The following is a 23,766-nucleotide window of genomic DNA, read 5'->3' as shown; positions in this document are numbered from 1 at the left end:
GCCGATTCACTAAAGGTCAATAAAATGAGCACTATTTATAGCATGCATAACATTTTTTATCACTTCTTATTTTTTTGTGACTTCACGATCGATTCACTAAAAGGACACTTGTCATAATTAAGAAGCGATATTCTTTGCGTTATTTTCCGACGCGTGCGTTATTTTCCACCGCGCGTGATATATTTTGCCATGTGCGATCTTAGCGCACGATATTACACACGTAACCATTACTTGAAAACTACTGTTCTGAAAATTACCATTTTCCTGAAAACTGGAGGCTGCATCACTCTAGGGCCAACACATACTTGAAAAAATTCGACTGCAAACTCCATGTTGTGTTGCTAAAGGCAACCGCAATATTGTATATGTACCACCTACCCCAAGTATGCCTTAATATTCAAATGTGTTTGTGAATCATGCGTTAGTACTATTTCTATTTGCTAATTAATGCAATGCGATAGAAATAACGCTTTGCGATAGTGCGTTTTTTTGCATATGCAATATGCATCTTAACGCATGCAAAATGACTTTCATGAATCGGTACTTAATTATTGCGCATTTTTTAACGTAAAAAAGCATGCGATAAGCATTATCAACCTTTAGTGAATCAGCCCCTAAGTTTTTCCAGGAGCAGTATCCGATAAATAACAAACATCTTATATGAGTTACTGCTCTTGGGCAAACTTATTGCCTTTTATTACATATGGGGGTAACGATTTTTGGTCCTGTGATGTCATAGTTACATATGGGGGTAAAGATTTTTGGTCCTGTGATGTCATAGTTACATAGTTACATAGGGTTGAAAAAAGACCAGTGTCCTTCAAGTTCAACCCATCCAAGTAAACCCAGCACACCTAACCCACACCTACCAATCTATACACTCACATACATAAACTATAAATATAAATGTCATATGGTACACACATATTTTTTAGCCATATATTGGAAATGCAAGCTTAAATATGCCTCTCTCTCATTTAAAAATGTATAATTTATTACTGGCATATTGGAAGGGAGGTACAAAAAACAATACAATATGATAACCCTAAGAACGCAAAAAGCTTTCTTAGAGTCAAATTTGTCAATGTTTGTATTTTTTTTTCCTCAAATCCACCATTGTAATTACTCTGAAAGCACACATTTTCAGAGTTTATGAAGTGTAAAAACCATAAAAAAAACGCTTATCCAAAACTATGCCATCTAAAAGTTGGGGAGGTCGTGTATAAGTCAATAGGAGCTTTATTTTGCAAACTGTTTGTAAATGAAGATTTTGAGGTATTTTTTTCGTATTCATATTCACTCCACAATTTTTTTGAAACTTGTGCTTTACATAATCATATTTTTCATAAATGCAGAGACATTTGAGATTTTAAAATCAAGAGATATTTGGAGACAGATGGATTATTATGGATCAATAATGATCAGTCTAGTTCTTATCAGAACAGTTCTGGGATTTACTTCAGGTCACATTCATTTAATTGGATTAGGCTCTGAATGAATCACAATGACTAGCAAATCATTTGTGAATCTAATTCTAATTGATCAGCTGGAAAAGTGCATTTTCTCCATATCTATATTAATGGAATGCTCTGAAATAATCTTGGTCCAAAGCTTACAATGGTATTTGATAGCCCAGACCAGTTGTTCTAAAACAACAAATTCCTAAAGACTAGGGTTAATAATAAATTAACACATTAGCACTGTTTGATTAATCTTTCATAAATTAGGAACATTTCTACAAATGTCACATTTCTAGGAATCTTGCAGAATTCCCACTGCGATATTTGATAAATCTGTCCCACTTAGTCCTTTAAAAACAACAAAAATTAGGATATATTACAAACATTTGTTTTATTGAAGTTAATATAAAACTGTGTATTCCATTACCCACAAAGAGGACTGTTTTTAATCACTTAATTCAGTTATGGGTATGCTAACAAAAAATCAAATACTTTTTTGTACAAATATATAAATCTTTTAGGGTTAACATTATTTACCACTAAGTAATTCATTATGTACAGTGCAGTGGTAAAATGATAGAGATTAAATATATGTCAACACACAAGCTGTTTTAATAGCAGGATCTCTAAACCCATAGGCCATGCACAAACTAAAATAAATGCCTGGGATTTAGACGACTTAACCACACCACACTAACCACACCTTCCCTATTCAAACAGAGCTTCTAGCAATAGGAAAACATCCGTTTTTATGTACCAGTAATGAAAATAAATAAAGGACAACAATTTTTTTTTTTTAAAAAGTATACTACGTGTTTCATTAAATAATCTTTTGTATTAATTAAATACAAATTTTATCAGAAAAATTATTTATAATTTTTATTTTTTTAAACCTCAGACATGACCTCTGGTTTTCTCGGGTAGAGTGTAAATTACATGCCGCCAGCATAAAATATTAAATCCAATTTGTACTTAATTATTGATGCTATTATCTATTCTGTAATAATGGCATTAGAAAATCAACATCCCCCATTAAATAGCTTTTTTACATTAGACGCTTTTTGAGGTTAGAATTCTTCCTCTGATTCTTTCATGCTGTATGATTAATGATTATGGGAAGTCCATAAATAGTCTTCCAGAAATGTTTTATTTGGTTACCGCGCATATAAAATGGAGAGGATTCGCTTTGTTAGAGCCTACATTATGATGTATTTGTGCAGATAGAGGACAAACAACTTATAACATAGCTCATGATGTCAGCTTGGGCTTCTTTCCAGAATTAAGATTCTCCCACCCGCCCCAAAATCTACTGGATTTTAGAAGCTCAACCACTGGAGATTACAACATTGAAAACGTAAACCTTTTATTTTTCATGAAAGATAAGACACATTATAGAGCAACAAACTAGATTTCCTGCATATACAAGGAATGAATTGTAAAATCATTGGAAGTTACTGAAGGTGTTATGGAACCGAGATAGATCGAAATAGACAGGAAGATGGGCAGATTTCATTCTTATGTGCATAGAATATAATAAAGCACTTTACATCATTACGGAAGACAGAGATAACAGGATGCTTAGCACTGCCAATTCGAGCAGTAAGTGCTCCAAATACTAAAGGAACAAGAAGAGAAGGGATTCCCTGGTCAAGCTAAGTGCCTGTTGAAATAAGCTGCCAAAAATCTGACTTTTATTAACCCTGATACTTTACTTAGTAAATCACTAGAGCATTAGTTCAGCAAAGGAGAAGTGTTGGGGTTGTGAAATAAGAAGGTATAAGAGTGATACAGCATAATGTTTACTTATTTTGTTTACAGTACAGCAGTAAAGTACAGTACAGCAATAAAACCCTTAAAAGTTCAAGAACAAATTCCACAGTGTAGGGCTCATTTACAAGCAATAGGGCTAGGTTCTAAGATCGAAATACAGGTGCAATTTAACCTGATTGCAGTTACCTCAGATATGCAATAACAGTCACATACAATACTGCAATAATATTGCTTTCAATATAATACTGTATACTAGAAATACTACTAAACCAGAAAATGCCATTTTGTTCTGATAATTTGGCCACTAGAAGGCACTTGTTTTGAGACTGTATGGATAAGGTTACCTTATCTCAAAATAATGGCTACCCTTACTGATATGAATAAACACAAATAAGCAGGTAAATAAGGTTTACTCACACAGCCATATATTAGTCTCATGTGAGTTGTTGCACTTCAATATTGTCAAACAATGCTCACTCTGCTGAATAAATTGTGCCAGTATGTTTTTCCTAAACATATACAGAAAAAATAAAATGATTTCAACTGCTCCAGGAAAATAAGGTATAATATCCAAGGCTATTGTGATCTTACAATATACAGTTACTTTAGCGTAGGTATCTGTATATATAGTTTATATATGTATAGATATGTGTATAGATAAACACTAATTTTTTTGGACATTTTTTTGAGTGGCTTCTGCCAGAAATAACTGCATCAAATCTGGCGTTCAGACAGTGTAATATAAAACACACCTTGATAAATTCACCATTGACAACTGTTTACCCTTTTTTCCAGCAAATTTTGTTTTACACAGCATAATAAATAGGACCCCATGTCTAAACAGTCACATGCCAAAAAGATCATTATCTGCTTCTTCTGACCAGGATGTTCTCAGGTAAACCGGCTTAGCACTTCCATTCTTTGGGAACCTATCACTCATATTTCCGGAAGTAATCCAGGTCTTCCTGTGTATATCTCTGTTAGTAACATAGGTATCAAGAATCATTTTTATAGTCATCATTTTAAAGCTAGCAGAACAAGTGAGAGAGGTAGTCAACAAAGATGAACAGGTAGCAGAAGGAAAACATGACCTGGAACTTCTGTTCTCTTAAAAAATCAAGAGAAAACAACAGAAACCGTATGCCGTCATCTATGCCGTCATGGTGTAAATTGAAAGACACAATTGTAGCTACCTACATTACAAGGCTACTTCTCCATGGGGCATGAGGGAGGGTTCGCAGGCTGTCATGTTCTGCTCTATATCGCAATATAATCAAAGCTACTTTGATTAGAAGAACTATATTATGTATGCAAAAATACCCCCAGTACATTTTTGGACACAAATGATTCTCTCACAAGTTACACGTGTAATTGTGGCTATATACACTGGTAAAAATATACAAAAGTAGTTTGAGTACTGCCTCAAATGTATAAAATCCATGTAACAGATCTAGTGATGGATGCAATTACTTCCAAAATAAATTATGTCAAAAAAAGTGGACAAAATAACATTTGAAAACAACTAGCATACGTAAAGCAAGGAAATTAGAGAAATAAATAGGAAGCACCTACCATGGGACAAAGTAAAAGGAGGGTGTGTAGGGTCAATTAGCTCAAATGGAAAAAAAAGTGCACCTTCCCCTCTTAAACCATGAGGAATGAGTTTACTTGCTCAATTAAAACTTAACCTTTATTGAGATCCCAAGTGTACAAAATAAAATTTAAGGATGTGTTGTGCAGAAATAATAAAGCTAAAATTTACAGTAAAACTATAGTTGGTTTAGGCAGGACCAACCAGCCATACACCTAAGAAATCAGCATTTGACAACCATTATATATGCTAAATAATAAACTAGCTCTGTTTAACTGCCAACATTGCCTCTATGTTACCAAAGGGTTATCAGAGGGTTAAGGTACTATAAGCAAAAGAGTTAGTATGTAGTGCATATAAGGTTGTTGCACTGCTTGATTACGGGTTGTGGGTAGTTAGTTAACAGGGTGTATCGGGCCGTTTGTAAGTGTAGCCAAATAAGGAACTCTCTTGGGTGGGCCCAATTGTGGCCATACAACATCATCTCGATTCCTATAATACTGATCTATATACCAGACCAATATTCTCCAAAGTCACTTAGTGACCTAACCGAATCACCACTGCCACCCCAATCGCCCCCCATACCACTCAGTCAGTCACCCTTATTTGAGGTCCTGCCTATCAAATACTAAAAAGCTTTATCAAAGTATGTTATCACAGTATGTTATAGTATAAGTCTTAGCAACTTTTCAATTGGTCTGCAGTATTTATTTTTTTTTATCGTTTTAATTATTTGCTTTCTTCTTCAGACTTTTCAGCTTTTAAATGGTTAAAAAAACACAAATAATAAAAAATAATGACCAATTACAAATTGCTTCAGAATAGCACTCTCTACAACAAACTAAAAGTTAATTTAAAAGTAAACAACTCCTTTAACAAATTGCCTGGTGTCCATTCTAGCTATCAAGCCCTGCAACCATTTTATCACATCTTTTCAAATTAATCAACTTAGGCCATGTTTGCAGGATTAATGATGGAATAGTGGAATTAATGGTGATTAAATTGTGATCAGTGGTATAACTATAGAGAAAGCACACCTGCAGACTCCTTAATCTTTAACTAAAGAGATCCCCCCTCCTTCACCGATCTCCTACCTAAAAGTAAGCAGGTAGGGAGTGTGGAGCTGGGGGAAGGGTGCAGTTAGGGGTTGTGATGAGCACCAAGTTGTTATGCCACTCTCTATGATTAAACATAGCAAAACTGATATAAAAATTGTCGGAACAGAAGAGGTTACAAAATGCTGCAGATAATGCCTGCCAAACTTGCAGCTCTTAAAGGAGGTACACCGATAGACACATGTTTTGTTGTCTTTTAAATGGTAAGCCAATTTATTTCACAATAAAATGTTATTTGATATCAGAATTGTGAGCCTCTAGGTATGCAACACTGCTGTCTAAGTAATGAATTTACGATTTTGAAAATCATTTTGTGCAATATTAAATATTTTGTAATTCAGTTTTTATTTTGTGAAAATTGTGTGCCAGCTCTGTAAGGGATTTCAGTTCATAAAATGAATGTACATAATGTAAAGACAATTGACAGGATTGTGCTATACAAAGTGACAGTATCATCTTTAGCAATACAGAACAGCATATGACTCCAGTACATCACTCAGACTTAAATGTATTATAGCATTCAATATTGCCATTCTGACTTCTTAAATCTTTGCCTAATGTGTCAAAACAGGCATAGACATCCTCTGGGACTAGTTAGCCAATAGTGCAAGCAAAGTAAATTAGAATGAAATAAAATTGTTAAGTGTGTCAGGCAGACATTTTACACAGCTGAACAGAGACTACAGAGCTCCGAGAGATCTTGTGAATAATGCAAAAGCTAATTCTAGGCCCATTTAGATATGAAATAATACCTTGTCTGTTGCAATCTATAATGCAGTGTGAGACAGCTTTAAAGTCCCAGTTGCCCAGGGCTCAGAAAATGTCCTATACCTTTAAAATCTAATAAAAGGGCGTTACAGGATGATATAGTAAAATTGGGGGGGGGGGGGCAGTCATAAGTACTTCTTTCTATAACCTTTGTTTGTTAATTGAAATACCCTGATGTAATATTACTGTAAAGCACTATGGGGCCAATTCACTAAAGGTTGTTAACGCTAAACGCATAGTTTTATGCATTAAAAAGTGTTTGATCATTAAGTACCGATTCATCAAAGTAATTTCGCATGCGTTACTACTCATATTGCATGCGCAAAAAAGTGAATTATCGGAAACGTTATTTGCATCGCATTGAGATAATTATTGAATAGAAATAATACTAATGCATAAGTCACAAACATATTTGAAGCGTTAAAAGCATAAAATGTGGCGATAATTACTGTGAAACTGACGCATCCCAGGAGTAGGCGTTACTAAACAACATTGCAGCTGGTGATTGTCTGTGCTGACAAGATGGAGTTTGCAGTCGTATTTTTTCAAGTATGTGATTGCCCTAGAGTGACGTCCTTTTAGTGAATTGATCGTTAATTCTCAAAATATGTGATAATATAAGTGATAATATTTTTAATGCATGTTATAAATATCACTCGTTTGTTCGGACTTTAGTGAATCGGCCCCTGTGTAACTAGTTTCTGCAATAAAACCCGACTTTTGAATGTCACCCATATCACACAGGCCATTCCTACTTTTGACTCATACAGTACATGCTTACTATTGTCTGCAACATAAATGTATACAATGGTTTCCAGAAACAAGTGTCAGAGAACCGAGATATTAATGTCTTAGTGACTTCCAGCACACTCAGCATAGGACAGTACTGTGACCCCCCCCAAACATGAAATAGCTTTGTGACCCCCTCTTGCACTGTGACTCCAGCATGTCATAACACATTTGTGCCAACATTTCCAAAACAAAACAGTCCCAGCAAATTATGACAAAGTGGCTTTAGCATTTTATGACAGTTTCCCCCTAGCATTTGGCAAATGTTTCCTTCCTGTCCCATCACCACTCATTCTGAATTGGAGGCAAAAACATACAATAACTTTTACCCAAAAAACAGAAGTGGAGAGATGGCACCCCACCAAGCTCCTCCCATTTTCAGCACTGAGTAAGCATTAAAATGTGTATCTTTCTTGCTACATGTGCATTGGGACTATTTCTGATCAATTATTTAGTAAGTAGCAGAGGACTGCATAGTGAAAAGTATAGATTTTGTGATTTGATTATACACCATAAATAAGTCCATGTAGTCAGATTCACACTCTATCCTTACGCAGCTGGTGTTCTCCAAATAAGATTACTACTGCATCCAGACTGAGGTTAGATGCAATATTTTCACTCTCTTGGCACCTGGGAATAGGCAATATCATATTTGTATCACACGCTTCCAATGTAGAGACGAAACAAACACATATTCCATTATGTTTAGGAATCATGTGACCTTATATTAAATAATAATGTTCTTCTGCGTTAAAATACAGCATAACCTAAAATCATATGAGTGTTTGAATCTTTTCAGTCTATTAAAATGTTTAAACAAGAAAAAAATATATTTGCCATATTTGTTGTACTTTTTTTTTCTAATATTTCTCTCTGATTGCTGGTAGCACCGGGGGTGGTTATAAGGGATGGGAAAGTTGGTATTTGCACTTGGCCCCCAGAGTCAGTAGATATATCAACATATTTATATATATATATATAATGACTACAAATGACTTTGTAGCACACTTTACCATGAACAAGGTGCCTGTTGGCGATAAGACAACCCTGGGAACCCTCCAATGTACTTAGCATGGTTCCTCCACTTAGTGGGCACTGAGTGATATACATCAGGAACACCAAAAAATAAAAGTGTTTTAAAGTATGTAAAATATAATGTACTGTTGCCCTGAAATGGTAAACTGTTGTGTTTGCTTCAGAAAGACTATTATAGTTTATAAGCTGCTGTATAGCTATGGGGGGCAGTCATTAGGGTGAAGACACACGGAGCTACTAGTAGCAGCTTCTTGTCATGGCTACTAAAAAAATGCTGACCATTTACAGATACCTGTCTCTATGTGTGTTTAGCAGGCAGTTCTCTGCATTGTCTATGACAAGTTATAGCATTTAGTAGCCGTGTCAAGTAGCTTCTACTAAGTAGCTCAGTATGTCTTCACCCTTCCTGCGCTTAAAGCGGACCTGTCACCTTAAGAAATAATTTAAAATTGTTTTCTATTGTGTTTGGCAAGCAAAATAAACTTTACTTACTTTATGTAAATTATTTAAATCTTATCTTATTCAGCCTTGGAATTCACAATTGCAGCAAGCAGGCAGGGGCCATTTTGTGGACACTGTTATCAAAGCAGGCATTGCATCCTGCCAAAATCTTGTTTCTGTGCCAGTATGGAGGGACCTGATGCCCATGTCCATGCACTGGTTACACAATTAGATGGTGAGGAGGGAGGGGGAATGTGAGGAGGGCAGCGACATCTAAGAAGTTCTGAATTGAAAGTGAAAGTATCTGTCTGCCCCACCTCTATGCCTAAGGCATAGAGGCGGGGCAGGCATTATATGATTGACAGCTAGGATTTTAAAATGCTTTTATAATGGGTTTGGATGTGGTAATAAAAAAATTATTTTGGGTTTCATGTTTAATTTGAAAAGGACTTTTATTATAGAGCTTTTTGTGTCTGGGTGACAGATCCACTTTAAGGGCAAATGCCCATACCTAGTGCACTCTTACCTTCCAATTTGTGCCTGTATGTTACCCAACCACTTAGTCTGTAAGCTCTACGGGGCAGGGACCTCCCTACTGTGTCTCATACCACATGGCACTTATTCCCTGTGTATTTATACTTATTTATTGTATTTATTTATTATAACACTTGTCCTCCCTGTGCGTAATTCTGTATATTGTAAGATTGTACAGCACTGCGTACCCTTGTGGTGCTTTATAAATAAAGTTATACATACATACATACATACATACAAGTGAAGTTGAAATGGGCCTAAATGACACAGGTTGCATAGTAGATAACAGATATGCTCTGTATTCTACAGAGCTTATCTGCTATCTGCTATGTAACCTGAGCCTTTTTTTTTTAAACTGAATGGCTACCAGAGGTCCTCCTTCCTTCCCAGATGTCCTATGGGGCTCTCAGCATTCTCCAGGCACTTTAACCACACACTACTCAGATTGTTCCCCTCCCTCTGGATGATGTCAAAGGTGAAAGGAGCTGTGGCACAGGAGTGGGGTCACCCAGGACATCTTCCTCCCTTTAACTGATCTCTTAAAATACATTTCTTTAGAGAAGCTTTACCTCATCTAATTAAGCATTCTTTTAGCATATACTATATACCACTGCCACTTGCTAAATGGAAAACTCAATGTCACATCTCTCACTTTGCTGACTCCTGGACCTTATGTCTCATAGGTTTTTCTCATTTTTGATTGTAAGCTCTATTGAACTGGGCCCTCTTTACCTTCGGTATTGATTGATACCTATATGTAAACCTGTGCATCTGTTGTGAAATGCTGTGGAATATGGTGGCGCTTTATAAATACATGCTATTAACAACTATAATAATAATTATTATTATTAGGAGGAGGAGGGACATTAGAGGGGATATGATCGTTGTGTTTAAATATAAACATGGTCAGTATGAACATTTTAAGACCTTTACTACAAACTAGTGCAGGTGACAAGAGGACATCCCTTGATACTGGAGGAGAGAGGAAATTATTAAATCATCTGTATATGAAGAGTTTCTTTAGTGTAATTACAGTCAGATTGTGAAATTCCCTATCAAGTGAAGTGATATGAAATAGAAATAATAATTTATGTAAATTAGGTATTCCCGTATGGATATTTTGGCAGTTTTTCAAAGCTCATGTATCATAGCAATTGCAAACAAAAACCCCATTTCTTCTGTTTTTGAAACAGATTTAACATTTTTCATATGTATGGTCAAGAAAATCAGCCTCAAAACTTATGTTCTGTCCCAATGTTTTTTTCCCCTGGTGTCATTATTTTGTGTTCATTGTGGTTATTTAATGTAGCAGTGTTAGAAGGTCTATTTAGGTGAGTATGTACATGTGCTTCAATGAGTTTATCTGTACATTGGAAAAATTAGGAATTTGTTTTTTTACAAGCAAAAATATACAACATCACGGGTTAACAAGAACATGCCTTTTGATTGTTGGGTTTTTATGATGTTTTTCCCTTAATGTCATAAAAAACCCACAAAATACTTAGGAAGGGACTGCAAAGATCTTAATGCATTTTAAGAATTAATATGCTGGATGTTTCAAAGGAGGAAGAGGGAGCCTTTTAATACATTAGCATTTCAAAGCTTCAGTTCTTTAATACAGGATGTAGAAACCATGCTACGGGGAAAGTAAAGGTATAAAACCAGTTCCCACAGAGTGGAGACCAAACGTGTGACTGTCAATCAATTATTCAAAAAAAGAGGCTTGTTATTTGTTGTTGTTTTTGATGCATTTATACCACTGTAAGCTTAAGGCAAATTGGTACTCACACAACCGTTATCTATGCAGAACTTTACCCAGAATAAGACTCACATATGTTGGAGGCCAGGGTGTTGTGCAACTACAATTCTCACAAAAAAGGGCACCAGTGGTTCATGAACTTAACCTGTTTATTGAAATTGATCCATATAAGAGTAATAACAAGTAACAATGCAGGATTTTCTTATAGCACAAATCAGGCATGAACTCATAATACTTGGTCAATACGACTCTATCTCCGCAAAGCAACAATGGGTTACTCCCAGCTTTCGGGGTAAGGCCTCTCCCAAGTGGAACCCAGGCAATTCTCTATCTAGCCTTTACACTTGGACCCTACTTTTGGGCAACAATACACCTGGGATCTTAATCCCACTACAATCTGTTACCATCCACCACAGCTATCTGTCACACCTAGTGCAACCTATAACAGAACATAACCTGATCTTTCTAGACCTAAACTTGGGCCTAGGTTCCATTTGTACCTCACCTGCCTGCCCAGGTGAGATTCTAAACAAAATGGACTTTGAACAGAAGGCTGCTCAGCCTTTTATACTATTACAATGCCACAGTTCCATGTTCCCTTGTGGATAAACTATAGAACTACAATGGTCATTCCAGAGCCAGGAAAAGGGGCTTACTTCCCTTCTATACTGAGGACCCCCTATAAGTGTCTGTATAACTAGAGGACTTCCAAAAAGAAAGGGACACAGTTTACCAGTCCTCTACATCACTCATTTAGATCTCTTCAGATGCAAACAAAGGCATCTATGCTGTAACTTAAAGGGGGTATACATTTGCTATAACAATGTTGCTGGTCTACATTACCCAGCACATTATAAAAAGTTAAAGCATAATGGGACCTGTAGTCTAGAAGCTATAAAGGTGGATTCTCAAGTCAATCCAGCACAATTAAACTATAAATTCCTCCAGTCTGATCCAATGAGCATTCTGCCTGCTCTGCTCTGTTTGCACCTCTCTCTATTGGTAACTTATTTTTCATACTTTTAAAGCCTGAGGTATAGTAATATTAAACTTTTGGATCTTCTTCACCCATATCGGAATCAAAACCCTCACTTCTCTACAACCTGTGCTTGCCAGAAACCAAGTAAATCTACACTTTCAAAATGTCACCAGAGAACATATCCAGAACTGATGTGTATTGCTTTATAGGGCAACAAAATGCAAAAGAAAATGCCTAGAGCTGGTGACTTGAATACCCCAACAGTAAAGTGTAACTTTACATTATTTAGATTTATTTAAAAATGTACCTTTATGGGTGCCATTGAGGTGTTAATCATATGTACAGAGTTTACTTTCAGTCTAAATGCAAGTTTTTCCAAGTTTTTTTTAAGTTTTCCCTGGCATTGATTTTGACAGTTAAGGTTATAGCCCCTATATTTAATAAAAGGTAATAAGTTTGCCTAGGAGCAGTAACCCTTTGCTACCAATAAGATGTTTGCTTTCTAAACATTTGACCAGTAAATGCTACCTTGTGATTGGTTGCTATGGGGTACTGCTTCTGGGCAAACTTAGTGCATTTTATTACATAAATTTAGTAGTAGATCTTCTTGATAGAATAACTTCAGTAAAATTAGGCTCCGTCTTTGCCTGGACACCTTTTGTCTATGATTTATATTGCCTTATGGTAAAAAGGTACCTTGTGTAATATATTAGAAAATAATTAGAAAACAATATCTTTATATTCAATATCCTAGGTGAATATTTAATTGAATTAATTTCATTGCATTGTGTAATTCGAGTGTATATACTATACAGAATGGAGATGGTCAGTCTTGCACACTGCTCTATTTGGCATCTAAATATATAATGCTGATTGTGACTATATTTATTAATACAAGTCCACAGAATACCTACCAGATAATCTTTTGTAACTAAAGAACCTGCTTCCAATAACAGGGCTTGTACTCAAAACACTGGATAAAAAATGGCTTATCTTACTAAGCCCACCTGCTGATCATTTATTCCATTATGTCTATGGCAAAAATGCACCGTACTAAAATATAAGGATGTTAGCAAGTTGTTACATGAAGTAAAGGCATAGGCTGCAGTGTCATTTCTAAGCACCATTTATAATTATATAATTTACAGGCTAATCATGGCTTTTGTATATTATATAACATTGACAGGATATCTACATATGTATGCAAAGAAAAAGGAGTCTCAAAATATTTTATGAAATATTAATGCAGTTTATTACTTTAGTTTGACCTGTGTTAGGACTCCAAAGAAAGACACTAGAAACACTTAGTAATGAACTATATTAATATTTCATATGTCCAAAGAGTACAGCCTTTCCCACCAGGCATATATTTTGGTATATATGCATTTTGCCACACAATAAATAATGCAAAACTCAAAGTTATGCGCATTATGAAAAATGTTTGAATATTCTAAGATAAAAACTGATAAACAATGTTCCATGGACTGCTTGATTGATCATACTTTAATAAAAAATTAGGCAATTGTGGCTTTACTATTAGTAGAATTCATTCCAGAGGACACTAGAATCAAATTTAGTGCATATGTCTGTAGGCATTCAGCTGCAAAAGGCTATGGCATACCCTTCACACAATAGGGTTCATTTATTAAACCCAGGGGCACAAAACTAAGGACTAAGGAGCACAAAATCACACCCCTAAGTACTCATCTAAGGATACACTTGTGTACCCAGTCTGCTCTGTCTGCAGTGAGTGCCAAATCAAAAATCTAATACTGCAGAAAGCAGTGTAAGGAAGTGCAACAACCATGTCCTTCCTACCTGCTTTTCCCTTGTGCGTGTCAATGCAATGCAAGTTAGGGGCAGGTAGGGGGTGAGTGGGGTGAAGCCTAAGGGTGAAGACACATGGAGCTACTAGTAGCAGCTACTTGTAGTGGCTACTAAAATAGACAATGCTGATAACATTCTCAACATGTGTTTTAGCAGAGGCAATTCTCAGTTTTGTCTATGGCTGATTGCAGCATTTTTTTTAGACTTTGCCCAGTTTGATCTGCATTGTAAATGACCTCTAAAGTCTTGCTATCATATAATCGATTATCAATATGAGGTTTAGGTGATTGGATAGGGAAAGACCACAAATAAGTTTTAGCTAAAATGTATGCTTTGGTTTAAGGGACCCAATATTAGACTGGGCCACCAAAAACCCACCAGAAAACCTGAAAAGCCCACCAGCTACAAACCCTGAAACTGTTTCTTCTTCCTGAAAAGTTTGAACTTTGGTATTCTCATATCCGAGAATTTGTTGTTTAAATGCACCTGATTAATATTATCAACAAGTCTTAGGGAAAAATTGTATACATAGAGATTGCACAACAATCAGTATAGCAGATTCCAAAAAGACACAGACATTCAGAACTAAAGCTAATGTCCCACAAGGAGATTTCCTAAGATTCTGGTGATTACCTTTATTGCTGGTGGAAAGACTTTTCAGGGAGATTAGTCGCCCACAGTAGCAGAGATTTATTGTGGGTGACTAATCTCCCTGTGAGACATTAACCTTAAGTTGCCGATTTGGTCCCCTTAGACCGAGTTAGCACCTTATCTGCCCATTTATGGGGCCCTCTGATGGGTCTGCCTGACCGATATCAGCATGATGTTAAGATATGCATATTGGGTAAAGGTCTCCCTGTTTGGCAACCTTGCCATCACAGAATCTTAAGCTAACTCTTTCCTAGTTTCATTACTGCTGGAAATAAATGATACACAAGCAGAACCTGGAAAAAGTAGAAAAGAGTTAATAATCTATGTACTCCAGAAAGGGCAAAGTCCCCACCCCCTGGTACCAGTGGGCCCAGGGCAAAGATCTCATCGGTGGGCCCCCACAACTGCTCCAATAAATTTCTTATAGAACTACCCCCAAGCAGGGGCACTTGAGTACAATAAGGCAGAAAATACAGAAAATGTCTGTGCTTACTGATATAGACATGAGGTCCCACAGATAAACTGTAATCACAAATACCATGAAAGTAAAATGGTACAGAAAGTAAAATGGTTATGTTGAGCTCTCCAGATGATTAAAATGAGGTTCAATTTTTGGGAGAATGCTTCAGTCAAACATTATAGCAGTCTGATGGTGGGCCCCAGTCCTGGTGAGCCCTGGGCAATGGCCCCTTTTGCCCATTTATTTAAACAGCCCTGGGCCCCACTGGGAGAATCCCAGCCCCTGGCAGGCCAGTCCGACACTGAAGGGACCAGTCTTAAGCTGGCCATACACACACTGATAATATCGTACGAAACCCCGTTTTCGTACGATATTTGGTGCGTGTATGGCGAGTCGACCAATATCGCAGGAGGCTGCCGATCGGCCAGGCCATAGAAGGCGCCTGATCAAAATCTGCCTTCAGGGCTGAATTGGCAGAAGGAGGTAGAAATCCTATTGTTTCTACCTCCTTATCTGCCGTTTCAGCCCTGAACGGTTAGTGGCCGATTGTACGATCTTTCGTGCGACTGATGGTCGCATGAGAGATCGAAAATCGCCACGTGTGTCAGCTTATAGGAAGTAAATTGGTACAAATTTTATACAGCCAAATATACAGCCCAACAACCAGCCATTGTATTAAAAAATAACTGCTCCAGACTGACCAAAGCAAAATGTTGATATGCCACAGTGGGTTTCTGTGTGGTCATGGCTTTCTAGCAGGAGGCACATAGGCCACAGGCTAGGAAACCAGCCAGCCCATGTGTGTAACCAAAACATGTGAGTGATGCACTCCAATTTTAAAAAGGTTTAAAACAGGCTACCTACCAGTACAGCACCACTTCCAATGTTCCTCTGGCACCAATTCTCAGAGACAGCTAAGTAGAATTAAATGATTTGCACATAATGCTAAAGGGGTGCAACAATCACTGTAGCCAACTGATTTAATGGAAGCCTTAGTAGAAAACTAAGGGGCCCATTTACTTACTCACGAACTGGGCGAATGCGTCCGATTGCGTTTTTTTCGTAATGATCGGTATTTGGCGATTTTTTCGGAAAATTATCGCGACTTTTTTGTTGCCATTCCGAAAGTTGCGCAAAATGTTGCGATTTTTTCGTAGCGTTCGGATTCATTCAAGCTTCAGTATGGTGACTTTTCTTGGGCCAGGTTGGAGCTGCAGGGTGCCATTGAGTCCTATGGGAGGCTTCCAAAATCATGCTAAGTCTGAAAGTTTCGGCCGCCGCTTATGAGCGCTCTATACGAAAAAGTCACGACAAGATATGAGCGAATCGTAATGGCTACGAAAAAGTCGCGTTTTTTCGCGAAAATCATATTGGTACCGAAAAAGTCGCGACAATTTCCGAAAAGTCGTAAAGGCACTGAAAAAATCGCAAAAAATACGAAAAAGTCACAAAATGTTCGTTTTCCAATCGGAATTTTTCCAATTCGGATTCGAATTCGTGTCTCAGTAAATCAGCCCCTAAATGTTCACTCCTTGGTAAGCCATATCAGTAAAGTGAGTAAAAATTAAATGGATAACAAAATGTATGTAAAAGGGAAGGTTACCACCCCAGCTTCTCATAAGAGACATCCGATGTCTGTAAAATTTATCCAAACTGACAGCATATCATTTTATGAGTATTAGAACGGCACAAGTGTGAACAGAAATATACATTAATGATTAACAAAGCAGGTCATCAGGGGCAGATTAAAATCTAGATAAAAATCCGCTAAAAGTAGTGACATTTATGGATATTTGAGGACAAAACATATACAGTGCTGTGGGACCACTTTCCAGCACTTGAGATTCTAATGCAGAGGTGTTAGGTTACAATATATTTTGGTGTGGATGTCTTCAAACATGAAAAATCTGTCAGTCTGGAAGGAAGTCATGTGATTTACTGTATATCAAAATACACCAAATACATATATGAGAGGACAGGTTTATTGAGAACCAAGGACCAAATATACTTTTATCATAATTATGATTAACCCTTTCACTGCTTGCAGTCATTGACTCTGCTGTCAAGCAATGTGCATCTTCCATTTAAATTAATGGAACCCTGAAACACACAATGTCGGCGGTGGAGTCAGTTATGAGGTTAAAGGCAGGAAGCCAGGAGAATTATCCAATTATAGGAATAGGTAAGGACAGGTAAAGCCAAACAAGATAAGGTCAGGACTAGGCCAAGGTCAGAAACAAGAAAACCAGAAAAAATAGCGCCCATGAACTCAGAAACAGTTGAAACCCAAAACTAAAAACTACAAACTAAAATATGAAACCAAAGTTTTAATTGGTTGCTATTCATATTTAGGGTTCAAATTTAGTTCTACCGAACACTTATGGAAAGATTTAAAAATTTTTGTAAAAATAATTGTAAAAAATGTGAGAGTGATCCTTCACGCTCATTTTTTCTTTCGTTGATTGCTTTTTTTCACATTGCTTCCACTGAACCCATGACCCCCACACCTCACCCCCAGCTCCATCGCTGGATTTCCTATGGAAATATGCAGTGGAGGCTGGGGGCATTTTTTAAAAAAAAAAGAAAATATAGGCCACCCCCCAAACATGCCTAGACACTAGCCCTCGTGTCCCTTAATATAAATATGCCCCTGACTATATTCATTATTTTTGTGATCCATAGTTAATCTGTATCACAGAAACAAGATGTATTGATTTCTAAAATAGAAAAAGTGTTTCAGTCCTTTACATCGCACTATCCACGAATCAGTAGGTACATTTAGTGATGTGTTAATATGTATATTTCTATAAATAGGGGCACTCTCTATAAAGTTGTCCTTAATAGCTTTTACTAAAAGCATTAGTTCAGCTCAGAAGATGAGCTCTGGTGACCTTTGAGTTCTGAAATACATAACTTTACTTCAGAGCATCGATATAGCACAATGTATCAATTCAAATGCATTGTCTACCAGAAGTATCCTTGTCTCCTGCACTATTAGATCTCTCATAACATTGTCTGGACACATTATAGCAACTGTTCATACATGGAATTAGAGATGAAAAAAAATTGCATGCTACATTTATTTATGCCTAATTTGAAAATAATAATAATACTGGCTTTCAGGTCGGGAGGGGGGACAATGACCCCATTTGGGGGCGAGGCTATGAAACAAGGGTTGGGGAAATGGGCAGACTGGGCTGGTAAAGGATGAATGTGACCAGTAAATGTGCAGGGAAATGGGCAGACTGGGCAGAGAAGGTGAGGAAAAGGGGGATTAATAGGGTATTACAAATTTATCGGCAAGTACAATGCAGCCAGGTTCATTTTTTAAAACTAGTGTCGGTGATTTACTTCAATTGATTTACATCAATTTGACTGGCTATTTATAATATCTGAACTTCTTGTTCTGGCTCCTAAAACAATCTAGAAGGCTGCTGTTTGACAGACATGGGAGAGAACTGACAATGTTTCAAGAGTCAGAGAACAGAAAGTTGCTTAGAAATATATTTTTTTCATCACATGAAGAGATCCTTTTTAACTATGCTAGGGCGTATCAGCAATAATTGTACTGGATAAAACTCAGATCCATAATAGTAGTATCTTTACTCACAGTGTTAACCAGTCAATTTTAGAAGGAGGTTCTCCTAGGGTTGATTCGCTAAAGTGAGATAAAACGAGTGCTATTTATAGCATGCGGTAAAAAATCTTCACGTCTTAACGCACGATTCACTAAAAGTTTATTTGCATTAATTTAGACATGATGCTGTTTGCGTTATATAAGTCGTGAAGACTATTTTCGTGCGGTATTTCACACAACACGTGCTAATTAACACAGCACGCTACTTGTCGTGCGCGCTAATTAACGCACGCACGCCATATTAGCCATACACACCATTATGTTTGTAAAACGACTTTTATGAAAATGACCATTTCCCTGCAAACTGGAGGCTGCATCACTCTAGGGCCAACACATACTTGAATAAATCACACTGCAAAGTCCATATTTTATTGCCAAAAGCTCATGAACTGTACTATAATTACCGCCTGCCTCAAGTAGGTGTTAATTTTCGCATAGACTAATGCAATATTTAGCGTGTCTAAGTGTTTGTGAATCATGTGCGAGAATTAATGCAATGCGGTAAAATTAACACATGCAGTTGCACACTATTTAACGCACGCGATATGCGACTTAACGCATGTGATAATACGCACATGTGAAACGCGCACTTTTTTTGCGTCAATTTTAGCGCAAAAAAACATGCCATAAGCGTTATCGCACCTTAGTGAATCAACCCTTCTGTCTCTTAAAAGGACAGTATACCCCAATTAACACCACTGGTTAAAAGGCATTGTCCACCTTTTTGCTGTCCTGCCAGAGAAGTAGGACTTTGAAAAAAAAATACTTTCCCCATACTTTACTACAGAGGTGTGCAGCAGGGAGAGAAGGGAGACAGGAAGCGAGGACGGAGTGGCAATAACTGTTACTGCGCGTTTCTGCCTTCCTCATTTCTTTGTATATTGCTAATCCAATTGGCTGAAAATCTATGCAAATGAGTGAAGAGATAGGATGTGCAGGAGTGCTTAAAGGAGAAGGAAAGTCATTTTGGCATTTTACTGCCAATAGATTACTCACTTTAGTGCCACCTAGAATGCTATATTTATTCTGCAGAAAGCTTTAGCATACCTGAGTAATCAGCCTTAGAAACTCCCTCCATTTGTTTAATATTGCAGCTGCTCTTTTAGCTTGGTCTCCCTGCTTCCTGCCTGCAGCTCTAGCTGTTGGTAGCTCACACATTCCTAAGGGAGGGGGGAGCTTAGTTAGGTTAGTTAGTTTTTATGCATTCTTATGGGAGGGGGAGCAGGAGAAGGTAGGAGGATTTAGAGAGAGGAGCAGATTGAGCAGACTAAACCTAACCCTAAACCTGAAGGAGCCCTAAAGGAGAGGAAGTCTGACACAGAAGAACATGTACACAAAAAGAAGTATAGAAATCCTGTGTTTCTTTTGATAGAGAACTCAGTGCAGCTTTTCTGTCAGTGCTTATGGTTGAATTTACAAAGACCTTTCTGATAAAGTTTAATTAATTTTTACTTTTACTTCTCCTTTAACTTCAAGCTGTACACACTAGTTTCTCTGAATGTGCTATTGATCTCTGTGTGTTTACAGAAGAGGAGAGGTTCGCCGACCTCCTTCTTCCAAGAGGGAAACAGAGACAGTAGGGTCTGGTAGGCAAAAATAAAGCCATATTCTATTTCCTGACCCCAAAGAGCAAAGTCAAACAAACCAGCAGCCACTGAGAAGCCTTTGTATAATGCTGTCCAACTTCTGTGGTATCGAGGGCCAGAATTTTTCTGGCCTACATGATGGAGGGCCGATAATGGAAGCCAGTTGTGACAACTCCCTTTTTAAACCACTTCCATTTGAAACTGCACCCGTGTTATCACATGATCATAGCCATATTAATGGTGGTAGTACAGCAAAAACCTGCCATACTCTGCCTTCCCTACCCTGCCTGAGTGTGCCATACTCTGCCTGCCCTACCCTGCCTGAGTGTGCCATACTCTGCCTGCCCTACCCCTCAGCGAGACAGGTGGGGGGCCACACAGAGGGGGGTCGTGGGCCGCCAGTTGGACAGCACTGAGTTAAACTAATGGGCTACCGCTGGAAACAATCTCCCCAATATGCTTTCACACCATCAATAAAGTAAATCACTGACAGGAAAGCATAAATGGCACTCCATTTCCCGAAGTCACCCGAAGTTTACAACAAAAACCATGCCCCGTGTGCCATTAGCCTTGCTCTAAAAAGATAACAGCCTGTAGCTGGGGGAAGGTAGGAGTTTATTTATATAGAGGTTTCTCAGTGGACTGCTGATTCCATCGATATGGTAAAAATGGTAGACAATGGTAGGAATTAAGGAGATTGCATTTATTGCATGTGAATCACAATAATAAAATGATTCTAAAACAGCAAAGTTTAAGACTGTATAGAAAGTCAGGGCTACTTTATCATCTGGTTGTATTATTTTTACTAAAAAAAAAAAATTAAGCCTGGCTAACCAGGCACAGCAATTAGATAGGTGCAGAAAGGCTGTGAAACTTTGTAAAAAAAAGTTTTATATAGAAAACAGTAAGGGTTGCTGTGAAATAAAAGACCCAATATATATTTATATATACTGGGCAAATTTGCATCTGGGCAGTAATCTATAGCAACCAGTCAGTGATTAGTCTTTTCCATTTAGAAATCATCACTGAATTGGTTGCCATGGGTTACTGCCTAGATGCAAGTTAGCACCGTGCCTTCTCAAAAGATTTTTCTGCAGGGGGGGACCCAGGATGACCAAGTTACGCTGCTGCTGCTCAAAGCAGGTACCTGCCATGTTGGGTCTCTTCTATCTTTTATATTCTAATTTAGTTAGTTGGGATCCGTTATCTGGAAACTGGTTTTCCAGAAAGTTCTGATCTCCCACAGACTGCGTTTTAATCAAATAATTACAATTTTAAAAACGATTTCCCTTTCCTCTGTAATAATAAGACAGTACCTTGTACTTGATCCCAACTAAGGTATAATTAATCTTTATTGGTAACAAAACAGTCCTATTGAGTTTATTTAATATTTGACTTAAGGTATTGAGATTCTAGATGATAGGTCCCATACATGTACTGAAAGATTTATTAAACCCTGTATTGTATTCACCAGCTGTTCAAAGAAGTGAGCTGCTATATAAATTAATGATGGTAATAGTGAATCTTGACATTTGAGGACTGCCAGCAATCCCAAATATCCACAGTTGTACAATGTTTCATCCATTGAGACAATTATCGTAACAAGATATAATATTCTCAAATAAAAGTTTAACAACATTGTAATTCCTGTTTTCAAAGCTTCAGAGAATAATAGATCAGGTTGCAAAACATTATAATGTGCCTAACCATTTAACGAGAGCACATCAGAAATTTCCCTTAAATTCGGGATATTAGGTTTCTGAAATATTTTCTCGGAAATTTCTGAGCATTTTCCTTTTCTAGCTAGACCTATATCATGTAAGTAAAACTTGCAGAACCATATGCATTTGCCTGCTTGACCTGACTGACACATATATTGATTATTATCTAACAGTTCATTCATAATAGCAAATTGAACTGGCCTCACAGGCAGAATAGCCTTTTAACGTGGTCCTTGGGGAGGGAAAATAATTTCTTTCTAAAATGATGAGTGAAAAAAATGCACCAGCAGATCTGTATTAGCACTTCATTACTTCACTAATTTTTCACTTAGGTTAACAACTTAAACTACGCTCGAGTTTTAGAGTTGTACGCATGCCATATTCCTTTATAAGGCAAAAGCAATTAAAGCTTGCATTTGCAAAGAGATTTGTTTGTTTAAATAGGCTCTATGAGCAAAGGAATCACTGTATTGCAGATTCTTTTTGCTAAGGGGTTTACAGATACCTGTATATGACTTTGTACTCATGTTCCATACCTCCTGAATTAACAAATACCAAATACATATTTATAATTTTATGGAGATTTCTGACCTGCATAGGTAGAAAATGCACCACTCGAGAAATATGCATAATTTAGCTTTCAAGTCCAAAAATTCCATTAACAGTGGGTTTACCCAAGGAACCCATACATTTTTGGAAAAAACACATTCTGATGAATCCAGATTGGGAAAAAATGTCTTTACACTCCCAACCACCCAACTGCAATGCTTTCCTAAATTTTGCAGTTTTGATAAAAAAAAGTTATGACAACCCTTAAAGCTTGCAGTTTATAACATCTTATCTTCCACAGGGCAATAGATGCCAACATAAAACATCCCAAGTATGAGTGCCAGGAGTCTGCTGAACAGTTTGATGCCCATTGTGAATAGCTGTACCTAAGTATGTGGCATGTAGGGACTCCAAAATGAACATAGCTCATATGAACTATCAATGCAGTCATTTCAGCAACTGCAAAAACAACACATTTACTACATTTTATGTGGGTACAGCCATAAAAAGTAAGGTAATTTAAAAAAGCCATATCATTTTGGAACGTACTCGTTCTCGCAAATCCAAAATAGATGTCTTTCTACTTTGAAACACCAAATTGTAAAGCATACCTTAAGTCAGCGGTTTGCATAAAAAATTCTGAAAATCTTTGGAATTCGCAACATCTTTTTTCCCATGTGTCTTTAGGTACAAACATAAAGCATCCTAAATATAAATGCCAGGGGTCTACTGAACAGTTTGATGCCAAATGTGCATAGGTTTACTGAACTACTGTATGTGGCATGTAGTCTCTAAATTATACTTTGTGCATTTTGTGCATATTAATATAAATATATATATATATACACACACTGCCTGACAAACATATATTTTTGTAATCCAAAATGGTTATATACTGTAGGAATTTATATTCAAAACGACAGAACTGCAAAGATTTGCTAAATGTAGAAGTTTTTATGAAATTTATTAAAGTCATCTCAAAGCATCCATTTTACAGCGTCTTATCGCCCACGTGTCCTTATGTACCAAGATCACACAAGCCAGAGGTCTACTGGACAGTGTGATGGTCAATGTGCATAGGTTTACCCATGTAT

General features: G+C 37.2%; 1 long non-coding RNA gene across 1 annotated transcript in view; it reads left to right on the top strand.

Moving 5' to 3' along the window:
• The first annotated feature begins 5,922 nt into the window (after positions 1 to 5,922).
• The window catches only part of LOC105946707, a 32,977-nt gene continuing 15,133 nt past the window's right edge, over positions 5,923 to 23,766 (top strand). The window contains exon 1 of the long non-coding RNA XR_001170125.3: positions 5,923 to 6,139. This is a non-coding gene — a long non-coding RNA (uncharacterized LOC105946707). The remainder of the gene's footprint in view (positions 6,140 to 23,766) is intronic.

This window comes from Xenopus tropicalis, chromosome 2, assembly GCF_000004195.4.
Source record: "Xenopus tropicalis strain Nigerian chromosome 2, UCB_Xtro_10.0, whole genome shotgun sequence".
NCBI lineage: Eukaryota > Metazoa > Chordata > Amphibia > Anura > Pipidae > Xenopus > Xenopus tropicalis.
Note: the sequence above shows the minus strand (reverse complement) of the source record. Positions and strands in the feature narration are given on the sequence as shown.